This window comes from Mustela erminea, chromosome 1 (genome assembly GCF_009829155.1).
Source record: "Mustela erminea isolate mMusErm1 chromosome 1, mMusErm1.Pri, whole genome shotgun sequence".
Taxonomy (NCBI): domain Eukaryota; kingdom Metazoa; phylum Chordata; class Mammalia; order Carnivora; family Mustelidae; genus Mustela; species Mustela erminea.
The window spans coordinates 193,185,874-193,205,703 of record NC_045614.1 but is presented as its reverse complement, the minus strand read 5'-3'; the positions used below and the strand labels follow the sequence as shown (position 1 = coordinate 193,205,703).

At 37.0% G+C, this 19,830-nt stretch overlaps 1 protein-coding gene across 1 annotated transcript in view; it reads right to left on the bottom strand.

The window, feature by feature from the left end:
- The window catches only part of LOC116591889, a 527,246-nt gene that overhangs the window by 484,446 nt on the left and 22,970 nt on the right, over positions 1-19,830 (bottom strand). The gene's annotated exons all lie outside the window — the stretch shown is intronic.

Below are 19,830 nucleotides of genomic sequence, written 5' to 3'. Positions count from 1 at the left end.
TAGCAAGACTTTCCAGGATAATACTTAAGGACTATGCCAAGTGAAACATGAATCCATATTATTATGTTGGAATAAGGTTTGGCTATACAGTACAAAGTTTGACATAACTTCTAGAGAATTGTCACATATCACTAGAATGGAATGTACAACAGTGGAGAGAAGTGACAGGTCTCCACTGATCTTAGCCAACTACAGTAAAAAAAGAGACTAGAAACTCAGGCAAAGTGACTAAAAGGGTAATGAGGAGATATTTGATACACTTTCATTGTAACTGCTTTTTTTTTTTTAAACAAATCATTGCTGCTTGTCTAAAATCAATCAAATTTTAGTTTTGATATTTAGAAACCATTAAAAGCATACTATCTCAGAAGTGTTAGAAGTTCATTTCCTAATATAAATTATTACAAACCAATTGGACTCTTAAAAGGAAATGTTGAATCCTTGAACCTTAGAGTTGTAGGAAAAAATACTGAGTTATTTCCAGACAAATTGATATGATTGATACTTAAGGTTGGCTTATTTTAAATAACCCAGCAGGGTGAGAGGAGTGAGAGCAATACAGGTCAAATTAGCCATGTGTTGTGGAAACCAAGGGAGAAGTGCATGTGGGTTTTCATAGTCTCCTATCATATATTCCTCATCCACAAAATGGGTGTTTTCTCTTTTTTTAAGGAAACACCACAGCATTTACGTAAACCAACTCTAGAGACAACACATGTAAACATATGCGTAAGAAACAAAGAAAAGAGAACTCCAAATGCTGAAAATACTTTGTTTCTTAATAGAGAAGAAAGCACTCCTCAAGAAAATACTGAAACCAGGAAAGGCAAACTAAACAAATGACCAGCTTTGGAGATCCTAGGGATCGATGGTAAAACTCTACAAGTAGTGAGAACTTCTGGAATTCTCTCTTCTGGTTCCTTCTGAGCAAACTGCACCCAAGAACTGAACTCCACATGGTTGGAAGTTAGCTTACTGATTAACCAAAAGTTTCTGAGTATGTATTAAGTGCCAACCACAATACTAGGTGGTGAGGATACCAAGAAGAACAAAAGCATCTCCTTTTATGAGAAAGACAGGTACTCAAATAAATGATTACAATATATATAGTAAGTAATATAGCAGGATTATGAATAATATTACAGGAGGAGAGAGAACAACGTAATATTTTGTGGTCAGACCACAACAAATTTATGACGGTTGAACCTAGAACTCATAATTTCTTATTCCTAAGTTAAGCTTATCTTTGTCAGAAACCACTGGTTTGGGGGGGAAATTCTCTTCAAATTAGATTTTCAAAAAGATATGTCATAAGGATACAGAGAACACAACCGCAGAAAATATAGGAATAATGGCAGAGACTATAAAAACACAATTGTAGAAAATGTAAGAAATATGATAAAATAAAGGATTTATCAGACAGCAACTCTGGGCCATGTTGTTTCTCATCTCCACACCCTTCCTGGACTTGTTTCCATTTCTTTCTGCAAGCCAGTGTCTCTCCTCACTTACATGCTTTTCTATGAACCATATCATGACTATCCTGAAGTAAAAGGAAATCTGCCTAATCCCAGCCCAGTCACCTACAATTAATGGATTTAGTCTCTAAAACCTCATTCCAAATTCCCTGGAGAAGGAATGTTATGAGTCAAATTCGCATCAAGTGTTCTCCCTCATGTAATCTGCTGTGAAACGAGGAGGCGAGACTATTGGAGCAAAGCCCTTTCACACTGTGGCTGAGGTACAGTCTCTCAGAAAGGAGCCTGGTAATGGCAACTATTTCCTGGTGAAGAGCTGTGACTACTACTTCCTCAATAAGTGTGTTATACAAATTAATACAACCTTAACATAAAGTTTTCTGAAACTGCTAAAGAAGGGAGGTCTCTGGTAATATTATATTACACTATGTTAGCATAAGCTTGTCTTTTGAAAAAAAAATCAACTGATTAAAAAAAATAACTTAAGAGAGATAGAAAGTAACCCATTTTGTTAAAAGGAGATTGGTTGATACTTTTTGAAAGGTCACTGAAGCAAAACAAAGGTAACAACCATGAAACAGAACAACAATAAGATAAGGTTGAACTCATGTAAATGGAATTTCCCCAATGCCAATTTCTTAGGATTCATAAAGGATTCAAAAATAATTATATAGGGACACCCAGGTGGCTTAGTTGGTTAAGCATCCAAATTTTATTCTCAGCTCAGGTCTTGATCTCAGCATTGTGAATTCAAGTCCTGTATTGGGTTCCACTCTGGATGTGGAACCTACCTTAAAAAATGATGATAGAACATAATGATATAAAGATACAAACATTATGGTGTAATACTACATCTTTCTTAAATCTACAGATTATATGATATTGTATTTAGAAAGGACAATGCTTTACAACAAAGAAAAAGGTCATAAATTATGCCTTTATCATACACTTATTTCAACAAAATAGATTTTGGAAGCAAGAAAGGATTAAAAAAAATTAAAATGTATTCAAAATCAAATGTGCTTCATTTTCTTTGCCAGGAGCAGTTTGGTTGACATTTATCTAATACTTCAAACTATAAAACACATATTCCTAAGTAGTTTGCAGCAATAATGAGATCATAGGAGGGATTACATTTGCAAGAAAGAATCTCAGATCAACGGAGAGAGAATTAGGCAGTGTCTCGTGCTGGGGAAGAGATAACCCCATAATATCATTCTGCCCATAGAGTATGAGAATGACTTAAAGCAAAACAAAATCAGAAAGGACATACACATGCACACAAACACCACTATCAACAGCAAAATATCAGAGATGGCTACCATCTAGATGTACCAAGCTACAGAGTTTTAGAGAGTTGTCGGCCACTCATGAAAGGGAATTCTAATAAGAATGGAAATTTAAGAACTAGCTTGTAAATAACCCTATACCAAATATTAACAGAAAAGACCGAGTAGAAACTACAAGGGCAAGAGAAACCCTTCTAATACTCACTTAGAGAAGTATTAAAACCATATGCCATAAATTTAAACAGACTTTTATCAGATATACACAATTTGGAAAAAACTGAAAAAATAGCATAAGCTGAAACATTACCCTTTTACTCAAGAAAATATTTTATAGTAAATAAGTGGAGAAAGTTCCAATAAAGCTAATACTTACCCCCCACCCCCAGCTTGGAACAACAAAAGGGGATGTTACACAGGGCATGAGAGAGACAGGCCCTCCTCTCCCTCTCACCCATCCACAGCCTTCCATGGGCTTGGCGTGTGACCAGGGGTGCCCATCCTGCAACCCAAATCCCAAGAGGAGAGGATGGATTGTCCCATGACTGTGGAGGATCCATGCAAGATCTGGGGGTCAAGCAAAAGTCTGAAGTCATCAGAAATAAGAAGTAACTTGGAGTAATATTATACTTGCAGACAAAGAGCAGCAGAAGACATTGGGACAAAAATATATGGAGTCTTTTAAAAAATAATAATAATAAGTCCATAACCTTCTGTGTTTGTCTTTCCAGTCTGGTTAGTCAAAGAATTAGAATCCTGAAAGCTGCCCATCAATGGCCTCTCTACCCCTCCCCCAACCAAGAAATATTGAAGTATAATGCTTTCTATGAACATAGAGGAGTAGTTTCAAAGACCAATTTGTTGAGCTGTGACTCTTTATGCTGTACTCTTTCCCCATGTCCCACAGCGTCTGAAATGATTAAAGAGGATTCTCAAGGGATCTTGGAAGAATAAATAAATAGGGAGAGTCATCAAAAAAGTTGACTAGCATTGTTTTTGAGAGAAGTAGAACTAAACAATCCTGGATGAACCAGGTCCCAATGTGATATGTGTACCTACACACACACACACACACACACACACACAGTAGGACTTACACAAAAACTCGGCAAAAGAAGGGGTTAAAAAAGTAAAGAGCAAGGCCTGTCATGTAGCTTCAGAAAATTAAATGGCACTATTTTCCCTCTGCACTTCATCAATCCAGGGGCCTGGAACACACTGTGTATCCATCGATGGCCACCTCCCTTCTGGAAATGGCTCTCTGAGTCCCCCATGGCAGCCAAAAGGAAATATGTGTGTCTGAGGAGAGTGACAGATAAGGCCCACTCATCTAAGGAATACTTTTAAGGCAAATAATTGTCTGTCCAGGGATATAGTAATAAGCCCATATGTGTTTTGAGATTTCAAAGGAAAAGTTATACAACTGTGAGGTCGATTTGGGGGAGACAGGAAAGGAGGACTGTGATAGTGAGTCCACAAAAGAAAGACTCTTACGTCAACTCCAGCACAGCACCCTTGACCTGATCACTGAAAGAGGGGGCTTTCCAGGCAAAAGGAACGAAGAATTTCTGTGCGAGAAATTGATCCAGTCTCTACTGCTACACTCTTGATCTTGAACATAAGACCAGCTACTGGGTATGGAATGAATGCGACATGGAGTTAAAAGGCTCAGCATAGGACATGTACTCAATGGTACTGTCATACTGTTGCATGGTGACAGATAGTGGCTACCCTTGTACAGAGCACAGCTTTAGGTGTAGACCTCTTGGAATCACTAGGTGGCACATCTGAAACTCATGTAACTTGGTGTGTCAACTATACCTCAATTAAAAAACAAAACAAAACAAAAAAACCTAGCTACTAGGATCATCCTGCAGCCACTGCTCCAGACAAATGCTAGGGCTGTCTTGGCTACACTGTGAGACAGGGGAGGTAACTGAGCTCTGGACATCGCCACGGCACACAGGTACCTGAAGTCACCCTTCCCCTGCAGTCACTGCAGAAACATACATAAAACTTACATAAATAAGATTATACTCAATTCTCCTGCACACATAATCCTTAAAGGACTCCCAAGGATACAACAGATAGGGTGTTATTCTGATCATGCTACTACTATTACATGAAAAGGAGAAACAGAGGCGGTGGGTTGTAAACATACTTTTGAACTCTGAGGCAGAATTCATGCAAATTGGCTATACTTTTGGTTACACGGCTTGGCTTAGTCTGTTTCGGTGGCTCTAATAGGACAGTATAGACTGCGAGGCTCATAAACAACAGAAGTCCAAGATCAAGGTGTCTGCAGATTCAGCATCTGGTGAGGAGGGACTGCTTTCTGGTTGATTGATGACATCTTCTAGCTGTGACTTCCTACCGCAGAAGGATAAAGGCTCTCTCTTTGGCCTCTTTCATAGGGCACTCAACCCATTCATGAGAGTTCTACCTTGTGACCTAACAACTTCCCAAAGGTCTCACTTCTAAACACCGTCACACTGGGGTATAAGGTTCAATGCATGGATATGATGGGAGGGACACACACATTCAGTCCATAGCCTGATTATAGTGGAAGACACACTATTTACAGGTATAAACATGAAGATCTTACATGTGAAGATGTAGCTCAGAAAGGAAATTTTAAATAGTGACTGCTTTGATCTTTCAGTGCACTTAAATATCATAAGGGTCCTATTTACATAAGATACAGAAAAGGAGATAATATAGTATCTCAAAAAAAGGGACAGGGAGGAAAAGAATTTAAAGGATAAAGAACCCACTCAAATCAGTGAGAAAAAGACAACAGCCCAATTAAAAGAGGGGGAAAAGCCTTGAACGGGCATTGCACAAAGGAATAGATCCAAATGGTGTGTGAATATATGAAATATGCATTGGGGAAAAAATAAAACTACAATAATCTATTACTACACAACGAAAGAATGGCTGCTATTAAAAAAAATCGTAAGTGAGAATAGAGAGCGAATGGAAATCTTATTGACTGTTGACGGGGATAAAAGGTGGGACAAATACTTTGAAAAGCTGTTTAACATTATAGGTCAAAGCTGTATATTCATATATCTTATGACCCAGTAATTTTATCTCCAGAAAGACACTCATGTGTGCAACAGGGCATCTCAAACATAAGCATAGTTTTATTCTTACAGGTCTCAAAATTGAAAACACCCAAATGTCTATCAACAACAGAATGCATAAATAAATTCATACAAAAATACTAGATATCATTGAAAATAAACACACTGCCACTATGTTCAAATACCTCACAAATGTAATATTGAGCAAAAGCAGCCATACACAAAAGAGTACATATTATAGGATTCCTTTAAATGAAGTTCAAAATAGACAAAAGTAGTCTGTGGTGATAGAGATCAAGTGGCTGTCATTGCTTGATGGTACTACCGTTTTATCCATTTTTAAAAATTCATCTAACCTGCACACGAGATTTGTAAACTTTACTATATGTACACCATACTTAATTAGAAAATTAAGAAGATGATTAAAGGTATTAAAAATATTTGGATCGGGGCATCTGGTGGCTCAGTGGGTTAAAGCCTCTGCCTTCAGCTCAGGTCATGATCCCAGGGTCCTGGAATCGAGCCCTGCTTCCCGCTCTCTGCTTGGTGGGAAGCCTGCTTCCCATTCTCTCTCTCTCTGCCTGCCTCTCTGCCTACTTGTGATCTGTCTGTCAAATAAATAAATAAAAATCTTAAAAAAAATAATAAAAAAATGTTTGGATCTCCACTAAAAATGACCATAGAAGGAGAAAAGTACAGAATCACTATTATAGAAAATCAAATCCATTGAACCATACCCTCCATGATACAAATGGAAACAAAAATGAGAAAACAATATAGTCCATTAGCAGATAAGAATACAGAAGGCATAAAATCATGATGAGCTCCACAATTGTTAACTAAAAAAACAAAAACATAACAAAAATAATTAAAAATAAAATAGTCAAATACATAATAGATAAACTCTTGACAAAGTCAAAAATGTGAAACTTTGGATCCAAAGCATTCACAGTGTGGTGGGACAAAATGGCAAAATACAAAGAACCTAGAAGAGTGTGGTAAAGTATTAAGCTTTAAGGATAAATGAGGTATTCTACCAGCTTCTGTTCATTAGCTTGACTCATCAGAAATCTACGTTCACCCAAGCTCTTTCCTGGAAAACTGGCAGAGCAAAAAAGCTACTCGCTGAGAACTAAAATCAGACAGGTACCAGACTTCCTCATCACTCTGAGAAGCCAGGGGATGACATCAGCTGACGATCATCGACAGAGCAAATAGATTTGGGAACTCTTTTATCATTCTAGTTGATATCCCTTTAGTAGAGCAAAAAAAAAGATTGAAAAATACAGGAAATTACGAAGTATATATCTTCACTGTTTCTTTTCCATGAGGGGAAAAAAAAAAAAAAAGAACTATCTGATGAAATCTAAGAATAAATCTAACTACCAAACAAACAATTTTAGATGCTGACAGAAAAAAAACTACCTATAATAATTTGCTATATGGAATTGTTACGTTGAATTTTAAGGCAAGAGCTTGGTGAATTAAATTAGATCTTTAGTTTGAGTTATAGATGATCACCAATTTACAACAGTTTGATGATTTTCCAACTTTACAATGGTGTGAAAGCTACACACATTCAGTAGAAACCATACTTCGAATTTTGAATTTGGATCTTTTCCTGGGCTAGCAACATGGGATATACTAGCACAGTGCTGGGCGATGGCAGTGAGCCCCAGGTCCTAGGCAGCCATGAGATCACGAGGGTGAACAGCTGATCCACGTACAGCCTTTTATACTCACACAAATATCCTATTTTTCACTTACAGTATATATTCAATAAATCATGAGATATTCAGTATTTTACTCTAAAATAGGCTTTGTGTTAGATGATTTTGCCCAATTGTAGGCTAATGTAAGAGTTCTGAGCATGTTTAAGGTGAGCTAGGCTAAGCTACGGTTGGTGGGTTCGGTGTACTAAGTGCCTTTTTGCCTTAAGAATATTTTTGACTGGGGCGCCTGGGTGGCTCAGTGGGTCAAGCCTCTGCCTTTGGCTCAGGTCATGGTCTCAGGGTTCTGGGATCGAGCCCCGCGTTGGGCTCTCTGCTCAGCGGGGAGCCTGCTTCCCCCTCCTTCTCTGCCTGCTGCTCTGTCTGCTTGTGCTCGCTCTCTCTCTCTCAGACAAATAAATAAATAAAATCTTTAAAAAAAAAAAAAGAATATTTTCAACTTACGACGGTTTCATCGGGACATGAATCCATTTCCTGGGATGTCTATAGTGTTTTGTTTTGAGGACAACCTGTGCTAGATGGAGAGGATATTATAATCCTCCAGACTCAGGATTTTTGAGATGACCTGGTCAGAGGGCGCCATGATTTATAGCAGAGCGGATGTGACCCTTGTGCCCTGCGCCTGCCCTCTTGCTTTGTGCCTTTTCTTGTCTATTTTTCACATGGGCCTCACAAAAGATACGGCTCCTTTGCTATATCTTGTTTTACTTTTGCCTCACTGTACGATAGTTAAAATATTTACAGTGGCAACCAAGTACCAAATTCCTTTCTTAAAAGTAAAAAACGTGTAAAAAATGGTTACACGGTAAATGCCAACATTAAAATGGTGTACCCTGTATGATAACATTCAATGTGAAATTGATCATTTTAGTTAAACAAACTGGGACCCAAATCTCAGAACATTTCCAAATGTGAAATGTGAAGGAAGGAGGAGCAGGTAAGTGTGTCAGTTATCTAAAATTCCGTACACGGCATTAATGCTCTTTGGTCTTTAAGTTAGTAAGTTGCTAAATGCGAGTGTAAGCATGTTACTTTAATCTATAAAAAGAGCCATTTATAGAACAACAACAACAACAATAATATCTAAAGGCTGTGTGCCTTTGGTTGGTATATGACATGCATCACCATAGAGCCGCTACAAAAAGTTGTATCCCAGCTATGCCCAGGCTAACGAGATTAGACAGGTTATTTCTACCTTCCCAAACCCCATGTATAGGAAAACACCTATAAGACTCTGGGAGAAATATTTAAGTCTCAGAAACATTGGTGAATCTCACATAGCTGATGAGAATATAGAGTTACTTTAACCAAAGTGAGAACTCACATTGCTCACAAATCAATGTATCTATCATAAAAGGAACAGTATATAAAATACTTGAGCCTGGTGGTGGGTATTATAGAGGGCATATATTGCATGGAGCACTGGGTGTGGTGCATAAACAGTAAATTCTGGAACACTGAAAAGAACTTAAATAAAAAAGATAAAAATTAAAAAAAAAAAATGCGTGCATATGTCAACAACCCAGGACAGGAATTACATGAACTATTTTCTGTCTCCTTATGACCACCTTGCCCAGACCACAACAGAAATATACAGTTTACAAGCAATAAAATAAAATAAAATAATAAAAAATAAAAACCACTGAATTTCAGAACAATTAATTTCAAAGAAAGTTTTCCCTAAGCTCTGCCCAAGTACTCACCAACTTTTTTTTTTTTAAGATTTTATTTATTTATTTGTCAGAGAGAGAGCGAGAGCACAAGTAAGCAGAGTGGTGACAGGCAGAAGGAAGGGTAAAGTAGGATCCAGGCAGGGCAAGGAGCCGGCTGTGGAGTTCCACCCCAGGACCCTGCGATCATGACCTGAGCTGAAGGCAAACAAACACTAAACCGACTGAGCCACCCAGTTGTCCCACTCATCAGCTTTCAAAATAGAAGTTGTTTTTGGAAATTTCCCCAGTAACCTGAAAAAGATAAAAGCACCAGGAGAATAAAGAATGGAGTCCTTGAGCCAAATGGCCATTAGAGGAGCCTCCTGTCTCCCAGAAAGTAGATTAAGTATCCCGGTTCTGTGAGCAGCTCATAGCCAAGTGTGGCCTCATCAAAAACATGCAATAAATTTTGCAGGACTACAGCCCTTAGTCAATTATACTTCCCATAATTAAATACCTGTGAATCCATGAATACCAAGCAGTTAAGTCTTTTGCAAATAAACAAATTGCATTAATAAAAATTTAGGATTACTTGCAAAAGCTTTTTCTGTTAGGAAATTATTTTAAAATAAAAATCTCTTCTCTCTCTCTCTCTCTCTCTCACACACACACACTCATGTACATTGTTCTGACAATGTATCGACCCCTGAAAAATCAGCCCCTGAGGAAGAATAGAAAGAAGGTAGATTTCTTTCTATAATTTCGCCATCCCTAAAAGGATTATACTAATAAAAAATATGTAGATTGCTTGCCTTGCCCTAAAGTTATTTAAATCTGAAGGGAAAAGGGAACCTAGTATTTTTTCTAGATGTATTACATATGTTATCAGAGACTTCCTCATAATACTATTCTGACATATGCATAATTACCTCTATTTTCAGAAATGAAGAACTCCAAAGATTTTTAAATTGGCTTAGCACAATCGTTAGGTTTTAGACCAAGGTCTGGCAGGCTTTAAATTTATTCTACTATACTCCTTTGGAATCTTCCAAACAGTTTAAGACTTAGAAGAAATAGAATTCAAATTAATAAGGAAATGAAATTTTACAAAGCAATATAGCTTATATTTCTAAAAGACACAAAAGAAGAAAAATTCAGATAAGCATTTTGTTGCAAAAGTTCAGAGACTATAAAAAGGAGTTCATTACATAAACTATGAAAAAAGAAGAGATGAAATATAATATTTGGCAATTATTGACATGTTATTTATCCCAGAATCCTTATTAACCTCAGTAAAAAGAGAACAATAAAATCTTCACATACCATGCAAACATGAAGAGATTGACTATATCTGATTTGTTTATCCACACATCTATGAATGTTTACTTGAGTTATTTTCAGTTTTAGGCTACCATGAATAAATTTATTATTAACATGAACATATGAATCTTTATTGGACATATGTCTTATTTCTCTTAAAATATCTACAAATGGGGGGCGCCTGGGTGGCTCAGTGGGTTAAGCCGCTGCCTTCGGCTCAGGTCATGATCTCGGGGTCCTGGGATCGAGTCCCGCATCGGGCTCTCTGCTCGGCAGGGAGCCTGCTTCCCTCTCTCTCTCTCTCTCTCTCTCTGCCTGCGTCTCTGCCTACCTGTGATCTCTCTCTGTCAAATAAATAAAATAAAATAAATCTTTAAAAATATCTACAAATGGAAAGTATAGACTATAACATAGGTGTATTTTTTAAATATTAGTTCTTCTAATGATTGTGTAGTGCTATCTCATTGAGATTTTGTAATTCTATAATGATTAATGCTTTGGAGCATATTATTGATGTTTATATATCTTCTATTCAAATATCCATCTGAGTTGAGGATTTTCTAGACCATACACTTGCACTTCCTTGTTGAGTTTGTTTATTAAATGACAACTAATATTATGGAGATTCTGCTGCACCAGAGAATAGGAATCAGCCATATATCTCTTCCAGGTATAAAAGCTGAAAGGACCCACAGAGTTTACGGCTTCTCTGAAGTGAAGAGTTTTAAATTTGTGTCACCTGGTCTCTTGGGACCACATTCATCTCAACAATTAAGTAAGGATATCAGAAGACATACTTAGAGAATTCAAGACCTCTGATTTGTTGTTGCCATTTATCCAGTGTGACTGGCCACATATCCTGTCTTCAGGTGAAGTGAACTTAGTCTCAGTTGAAACTTATTTTGACTTGCGAGTTTGAGAATCAATCAGAACCCAACAGCCATTCTGTTCAAGTGGAGTGGGCATTACACTGATGTTCTGGGAATTAGTGAGAGCTCACATGGTCATAAAAGTGAAAATTCCTAGAAAAGCAAATGCAACCATGCGTTAATGTTTTCAATGCTGAGAAACCATCTTAGATGGGCTTGGGTATTGGTCCTCAGAAATCAAAAGTCTATAAGTAAACTTCATGTGGAATTATAGCTGGGTTCTGTCTCAGTTATCTCATCTGAGTTCCTCCTCTATGTGCTTGCTGGCTTTGTCACCAGTATGAAAGAGGTACAGTTGGTCCCAGCATTGAGGCTGGACCTTTGGTTCCTGGACCTGTTTTGAAAGCATAAGCAGAACTATAGTTTTATTCATTGCATAATTAATTTAGTCATGTTCTGTTTTGTTCCCTACTTAATTATGTTTTGTGCACCTCTTAACTTCACGCACAGTCATTAACTTTGTCTTTTTCCCCTTACTCCCTGTTTATCCACTGATTGTAGAAGCCTAATGGGAACAGAAATGTAACATTGGTCTTGACATATCTGCTCCTTCCAGGTCTCAAATAGCACCTCATTGTCTGGAAGAATGGTTACCTCCAGATTTTTTCAAGAAACCCCCCATCTCAAGGTTTCAAGAAACCCCCTACTCTCTTCTCATGTATATAAGCTGTCCCTAGGCTCAACAAGGGCAAGGAAGCTTTGGGAATGAATCTGTGGCCTTCTTGTTGGGCTGCCCTTCTGATAATAAAGCTTTCTTTGCTTCAAAACCAATGTCTCAGACATTGGCTAACTGCATATCTGGTACACAGACAAATTTGAGTAATGGTACCAGTGTGATACCTTCTTATAAAACCAGCCAGACAGATTCAACATCTCTCCACTAAAAATATCAAATGAAATTCATGGCTTCATTCTACAGAAGTTTAGGTGCTACCCAACCCTTAACAATCACCCTAGTCAAGGGAGTGCTATGTACTAATTACTGGCTTAGACTCAGCCCCCATGTTATTCACTAAAGCAAACATTGCAACATGCGTGAGAGGATTAAACTTGTTGGGTTTTTGTTTGTTTGTTTGTTTCAAGGGTGGGGATGAGAATAGGTAATAAGATACAGCAGCTCTCTTTCTTTCCCAACTTCAGAAATGGAAAATGAGCCACAGGGATAGACACATGGAGAGCAACTTGTCAGCCCTTTTTCATATAGACTGACTAGAGAATATGGCTTATATTGGGACCCAATGGGTTGGCTCACATTTCAGTTATAGATCTCTGACAACCTTTACATAGGCAAAACCTGTACTACTAAGTTTATCCATGCTGTTGCTTAGAGGGAGAAAATCTAACAAGAGAGGAAAGAGTTGAGTTGAGAAAACCAAGTTTCTTTCTATCCACAATCAGCTATCATTCTTTTTCCATAGAAGACTAAATGTGGGGGCGCCTGAGTGGCTCAGTGGGTTAAGCCTCTGCCTTCAGCTCAGGTCATGATCCCAGGGTCCTGGGATCAAGCCCCGCATCGGGCTCTCTGCTCAGCAGTGAGCCTGCTTCCCCTTCTCTCTGCCTGCCTCTCTGCCTGCTTGTGATCTCTCTCTCTCTCTCTCTAAAAAGAAAGAAAAAAAGAAAAAAAGAAAGAAAACTAAATGTGGAATGGGGAGTGTCACTCCATTTGAAATCTTTCCATATGGAAAAATAAAGCCAAGAACCAGAAGATTTTTCACCATCCCCCATCAAGGATGATGATTAGCTTGGGTCAATAAAAGCCCACTCCTTCAAAACCACAAAGCTGGTAAATCTGAAGTCTTGTTAGCAATGGGTAAATTCCCTGATGCCAGGGCAGAGTTAATTGGCTCTGTCTACCACAGACAATATAAACACAGATCATGACAGAGACGTCCTGAAAAACATGGCAGACACATTTCTCTCTGCTTCCTCCCCAAACCTGACTAAAATGAAAATTACACAGCTAAATAAATAAATAAATAAAAGCGTTAACACACAAGACCATGAAAATGGTAAAGGAAATAAAAGCACTCCAGTGAAGCCAATAAAATTCGGGAGGCATATGGATGGAGTCACAGTAACAAAAAGTTAAGTGACTTCTTGGAGAGATGCCAGCATAAGTGAACCAAATCACATCATAAAATTCTAGAAAGGTTCAGGAATACCCATTATCTCCAGAGAAAGGGGAGTAGGGATGTGCGGGTAACCCATAAAACAGAAAGTTAGGTAGAGAGTCTGAAACAAAAATATTAGAACCATAGATGCCCCTTTTCAGGCTGTGCCAACAACATGATGAACCATCACCCCTCACCATAGCAGATATGTTGATGTCTAAAGCTGTCCCACAGAACAAAAAAACAGCTGATAATAAGGATAAAATGTTATACTGTCAGAGAAGGAAGAAGTGAAAGTCTGCCTGCTGAATTACCAGAATACCCCTCCAAACACTATCAATATCCTGATAACTACCTCAAGTAGAAGAATGTTGGGAAAACTGACCAGCCCATAGGGAACGTTGGGCATCCCCTGATAATCAGCCTTTAGCCAATACAAAAGGTCTGTAAGCATTGCCAGAGAAGACTGAGTTTCCCATAAACGTTTTGGCAAACTCTAAGACATAAATAGATTACCTAAGCCATAAATATTTGAGTAAATACTCAATTATTGCAGCTATTTTTCCTTCTGCTTCTTTTCAGATTTAAAAACAAACCAGCATATGGGATTTAGTACGGTAAGACAATTTATCATGATCTAAAAGCTTGGCTCAGAAATTCCATAATTTTTCAATAGAAGGATAATCACAATCACAATTTAAAAATAGGTACAAAAATACAATAATTTCAATGAATATGAATACCTTTAAAAATACATTACTCAGGAGTTCCTGGGTGGCTCAATGGGTTAAGCCTCTGCCTTCAGCTCAGGTCATGATCTCAGGGTCCTAGGATCGAGCCCCACATCTGGCTCTCTGCTCAGCGGGGAGCCTGCTTCCCCCTCTCTCTCTGCCAATTTGTGATCTCTCTTTCTGTCAAATAAATAAATAAAATCTTTTTTAAAATAAATAAATAAAATAAAAATACATTGCTCAAATTCAACATTTATTTATAAATAAAAAAACAGTGAAAATGGAAATAAAATTCTGATTACTTGTCATGATAAGAAATGTCTATACTAAAGCAACTGTCACCGTACTGAAAGGAAATGTACATACCTAAAAGAAAAGAGGAGACATATCATTATCAAGAAATCAAACTATAACATATAATTAAGTATAAGAAGGAGACAAGATAATAATGTAATACTCAACAGCATTCCTAAATAACCAAGTAAAAAGGATAGTAAAAAGATGAAATGTATCTCATCACAATATTAACCAAAATTATAATCATAATTTTAAAATGTGACTGAGAAATACATGTGACATACTGCAAACACTAAAAAGTTTTGCTGGAAGAAAATATGTTTGACTAAGTATAAAGATATAACATGTTCCTGGATGGGAAGAAACAGTTATGTATAAGATTAGTAATTTCTAAAACAATATAAATGTTTAATATAAACATAAACAAAATCTTAAGCTCCTTCTTGGACCATGGTATTCAGATGACTAATTTTATTTTGAATATTAATTAGTAAAGAATATTTCAGAATAGTCTCAAAAGAAAAATAATGGGGGACTAGATTTACATTAAAATATATGATAACCAATCAATAAATGAAATAGTGTGGTACAAGAATCAGCACATGATATGGAAAAGTTGAGAAAACTAAAATCTAACCCATACATCAAGATAGAAAAATTTTTTAATTAAAATATGCTTAGATTTTTAAAAAATAAAATAAATAAAATATGCTTAGATAATTCTGCAAGTTTGAGAAAAAAAAGTCTATTCAGAAAATAATAATCCATCACAAAAATATAATGACCCATCCCTAAATATACTCTAAATGCAGTATGGATCATTACTTAAAACATTAACAACATCCAGAATACCTCAAAGAAAATAAAACTGGATATTTGTTTAATGTGGGTCAATATGAACTGCTGTCAATAACTTTTGAACTACCTAAGAAAAAAGGTAATTCTGCTAAAAAAAACAATACACAAAAAAACACTATATAAAATTTTGAAATTTCTGAATTATAGCCATTAAATAAAAATCCAAAAAAGCTAAAAAGAACATCTAGAGCAAATGTAACAGGAAAATATTAAAACTTAGTTATAATTATTGTGTTAAAATGAAACTGAGCATATGAATGAACAAAGTCATAAGCAAACAATTTACAAAATAAGTACAATTTTAGTAAATAAGCATTAAAATGTTTAGCTTTGATTGTATCTCAAATGCAAACTGTAAACTCGGGGATATAATTGCTTGCTCTATTAGTAAAATTAAATTGAATGATGCATGCTTTGGCAGAAATATCTTAAAATTGGCACAACCTGGAGAAGGTAAACATGTCTCCTTATAAAGACAACACAGAAACCCATGAAGCATTTCATTTTTTTAAAATACACACCAAGAATAGAGAACACAGGTCTCAGATAACTTTAAAAAAGTGCTGAGATCATAATGAAATAATTCACCAAAATACAAAGTAATTTGGCATTTACTATAACAGTGAAAAAAAATCCATTATTAATTCAGATCACTGAAGCAAATATTTACCATTCATTTGGTATGGATTAGGCACTGTTCCAGTGTTACAGAAAATTAAAAGTTGAGCAATAAATACACAGTCCCACTTTCTCTAGAAGCTTACGATATGTTATAAGCCTAAAAGAGGAACAGTAAAAAATAAATGAATAAACTTTAACTAAATGTAATACATAATGTTGGAGAATAACAAAACTGTTAAATACCATATTACGAGATATAAACTGTTTAAAACCCTTTTTTGGAAAATGTTTGGCATTTCATATAATGAACCATAAGCATTTCAGAACCTTTTATTCAATCATTCTCTGTCTAGAAATTTAGCCAAGGGAAATACATTCAAAAGGAGGAAAGATGATAATAAATTCATTTGTTTATTGAGGTTACTGAGGCAGTCAGAAACTAGAGAATGTTCCTTGGAAAAATAGTTACATTTAATAGTAATTATGAAGATCATAGCAACAAGAGGAAAATTGTAAAACTTATGTAGAGACAACTTAAGATACATAATTTTAGTATTCTATTAAATATGTCTTCAAAGTAAAAGTTTGGGGAAAAATCTAGAAGGAAATAACATAGCAGAAATGTATATACTCAGGGATGGTTTTTATTGATACTCAACATTTTTCAACTTGCCAAAAATACAGCCTTCCCCTGGGCAAACATTCTCTAGAGCTATTTAATGCTGTTGGATTCTTTAGTAGTTAAGATAATGCAGAGGAGTTTTAGACCTTTTGCTAATACAAATTTTAGAATCCCAGATTCTCACTGTTCTATTTCCAGTAGAAGTTGTAGCTTAGCTTGTTAACCAGCTAACTGCTGGAGAACTTGGTGGCAGAGTACATGGGTAATAGATGAGAAAGCCTCCAAAGATGTGGCGAAACCTCCGCGTATCCCCTGAAACTTGACACTTGTCCCCCAACGCCTTCAAAACTGCGCTTGGACTGGAAGCCTGAACTTCTCTCAAGATTAAATAATCAAAGGCAATCTAGTCTTGTCCAACAATGTGGAAAAACAGGGAGTGGAACCCCTCTCTTTTTTAAACTCACTGTTGTATATATGGAAGGAGGGATGGGATAAACAGTTTCTATCGATTTACAATGTGTTCATTCAGAAATTCACCGGGAGTAACCAAACAATAGGACTGATGTCTCTGTGCCCAGAAACAGTCTCCCAGCTTCTCCTGACTTACTCATTCCAAGAGCAGCCACAGTCCTTCTCTTGATACCCAGTGCTCACCTCCAAAGCACAGCCAAATGAAATTCCAAAGAAACCTCAGTAGTTCATAGTATACTCCTCAAAGTTCTAGGTGTTCTGCCTTTAGCAATCCACATTAGGTATATTTAGTACAATCTCGGGTTCTCTCTCAGGAAAACCATTTTTTTTTTAACTTTCTCAAGCAAATGACTGATATTAAAACTGAACTCAATTTACATTTCTTAACTAAGCATTTCATATCCTGCATGAGATTGAAGTGACCTTTCATTTCTCTAAGGGCAAGGAATAATAAATTAGTTAACTACCTTGTTGTCATTTTAAGCCTTAGAACAAGTAAAATCAACTTCACGACAAGAGACAGCATTTGGGTTTTGATGGGTTGGGAATAGAAAACATCACTCCAGAATGAGTTATCTGAGGAAAAAGGGCTGAGGGACCTGCTTTGCTGGTTCAGGGAACTGTCCCTCGTTCAGAGTGATTTGGGGTTTCATGTGCACAAAGTAATGCAGGGGGTGTACTAGAAATTCAGGCTGGTAGCGGGCCACAGAAGGCTAAAAGTGCCACCTTTGAACCTACTTTGCTTGCACTGTGTATGACAGGTGGCCGTTCCCTTTTCATTTGAACCCCCAGAGTGCAGTCCCAGGCATGGGAAGTCTGGAGGCCTAACGTCGTCTGAGCCTCAACTATTCAGGAGCTCAGTTGGTGCCAGCCCACGTCTGACATTCTCTGAACCCCAGAAACCAGGTTCAGAATGTGCCTCAGACACAGTCTGGGTCACGAGCCCAGCTCAGAGGGTTTCCTGTGGAGGGAGTGAAGTTTTCTTGCTCTCAAGAGAAACACTACTGGAAGATTCTCTCTCTTTGGCTGTCAGCTTGCAAAGATGCCCAAACAGGATGGCTTCAACAATTTGCCACCTGCTGGGGATTCTATTCCTAAAGGACAGATCCATACAGAAGAGAGCAAAGCCAAAGGAGTCAGAGAGAAACAGGGTGAGACACTGGCTGAAAGGTGCCACAAATCTCCTCCTGCCTGTGTCTGGTCTTCCGTGGACAGGACCAAATAAAGCAGAGTAGCACTCAAAATACAAACAGCCTGGGGTGCCTGGGTGGCTCAGTGGATCAAGCCTCTGCCCTTGGCTCAGGTCATGGTCACAGGGTCCTGCAATCAAGATCACGTTTAGCTCTCTGCTCAGCAGGGAGCCTGCTTCCCCCTCTCTCTCTGCTTGCCTCTCTGCCTACTTGGGATCTTTCTCTCTCTGTCTGTCAAATAAATAAATAAAAACTTGAACAAAAATACAAACAACCTGTAGCTGTGATATATGTGTACGTATAAACCAATATGAAATAAATTACTCATGCATATGTACTTACACGTATTGAAGCTCCTGGTTAAGTGATATATATTGTCACATAACTATAACTCACAAAATATGCAACTCATAAAATCTTTCCAAATCAACTTCCAAATTGATTTTTTAGAAATTAGACCCCTGATATGGCTGCCTCGAGCTAAATGAAGCCTGTATTTGAGTCACGGTTTGACTTAACATATCAACTTCTAAAACATCCCCGTAAACTGTTCATTACTACGCGGCATAGCCTAAGCAGGGAAATGTAATTGATCATACTGAATCCTCTCTATGTCTCTGCTAAATCAGTAAAAGTCATATGCAAAATATTTCTAGCGTATAATTCTCTGTGGGTTTTATATATTAAATATGTCTGTTACTGGGATCCCTGGGAGGCTCATTTGGTTAAGCACCCAACTCTTGATCTCAGCTCAGGTCATGATCTCAAGGTCGTGAGATGGAGCCCCCATGTTGGGTTCTGCACGAAGTATGGAGCCTGCTTAAGATTCTTTCTTTTGGATCACCTGGACAGCTCAGTAGGTTAGTGTCCAACTCCAGTGGCTTCTGGCCCTGCACTTAGCATGGACTTTGCTTGGGGATTTCTCTTTTCTGTCCCTACCCCCACTCATGAGCTCACTCTCTCTCTAAAATAAGTAAATAAATAAATCTTAAATAAAAATCCTCTCTCCCTTTCTACTTCTTCCCACTCTCCCTTTCTAAATAAAAATAAATATATCTGTTACTAGTTAATGATAATATTTTTAAATAGAATATTTAATTACTTAACCTAATGTTGACATTTATTTATCATTAACCCACACATTTAATATTATTTGAAAAAAATCCAAAACTCAATAAATTGAAAGCACTTGGAAGTTTATTAAATATTTTGCTTGTGATATCAATTTTATAAGATTTATCAGTGAATGTAATAGAGTTTTCATTGGAATTATTTTGCTTCAAATGTTATAACATGTGCCTTTATTTCTGTATCTTGTTCTCTTTCCCAACTTTATTTACTTTTATATATTTAATCATTTTTAGCATGCATTCAATTACTCTGCCCACTTTAATAAAACAATTTTTTTTTAAGATTTTATTTATTTATTTGTCAGAGAGAGAGAGCGA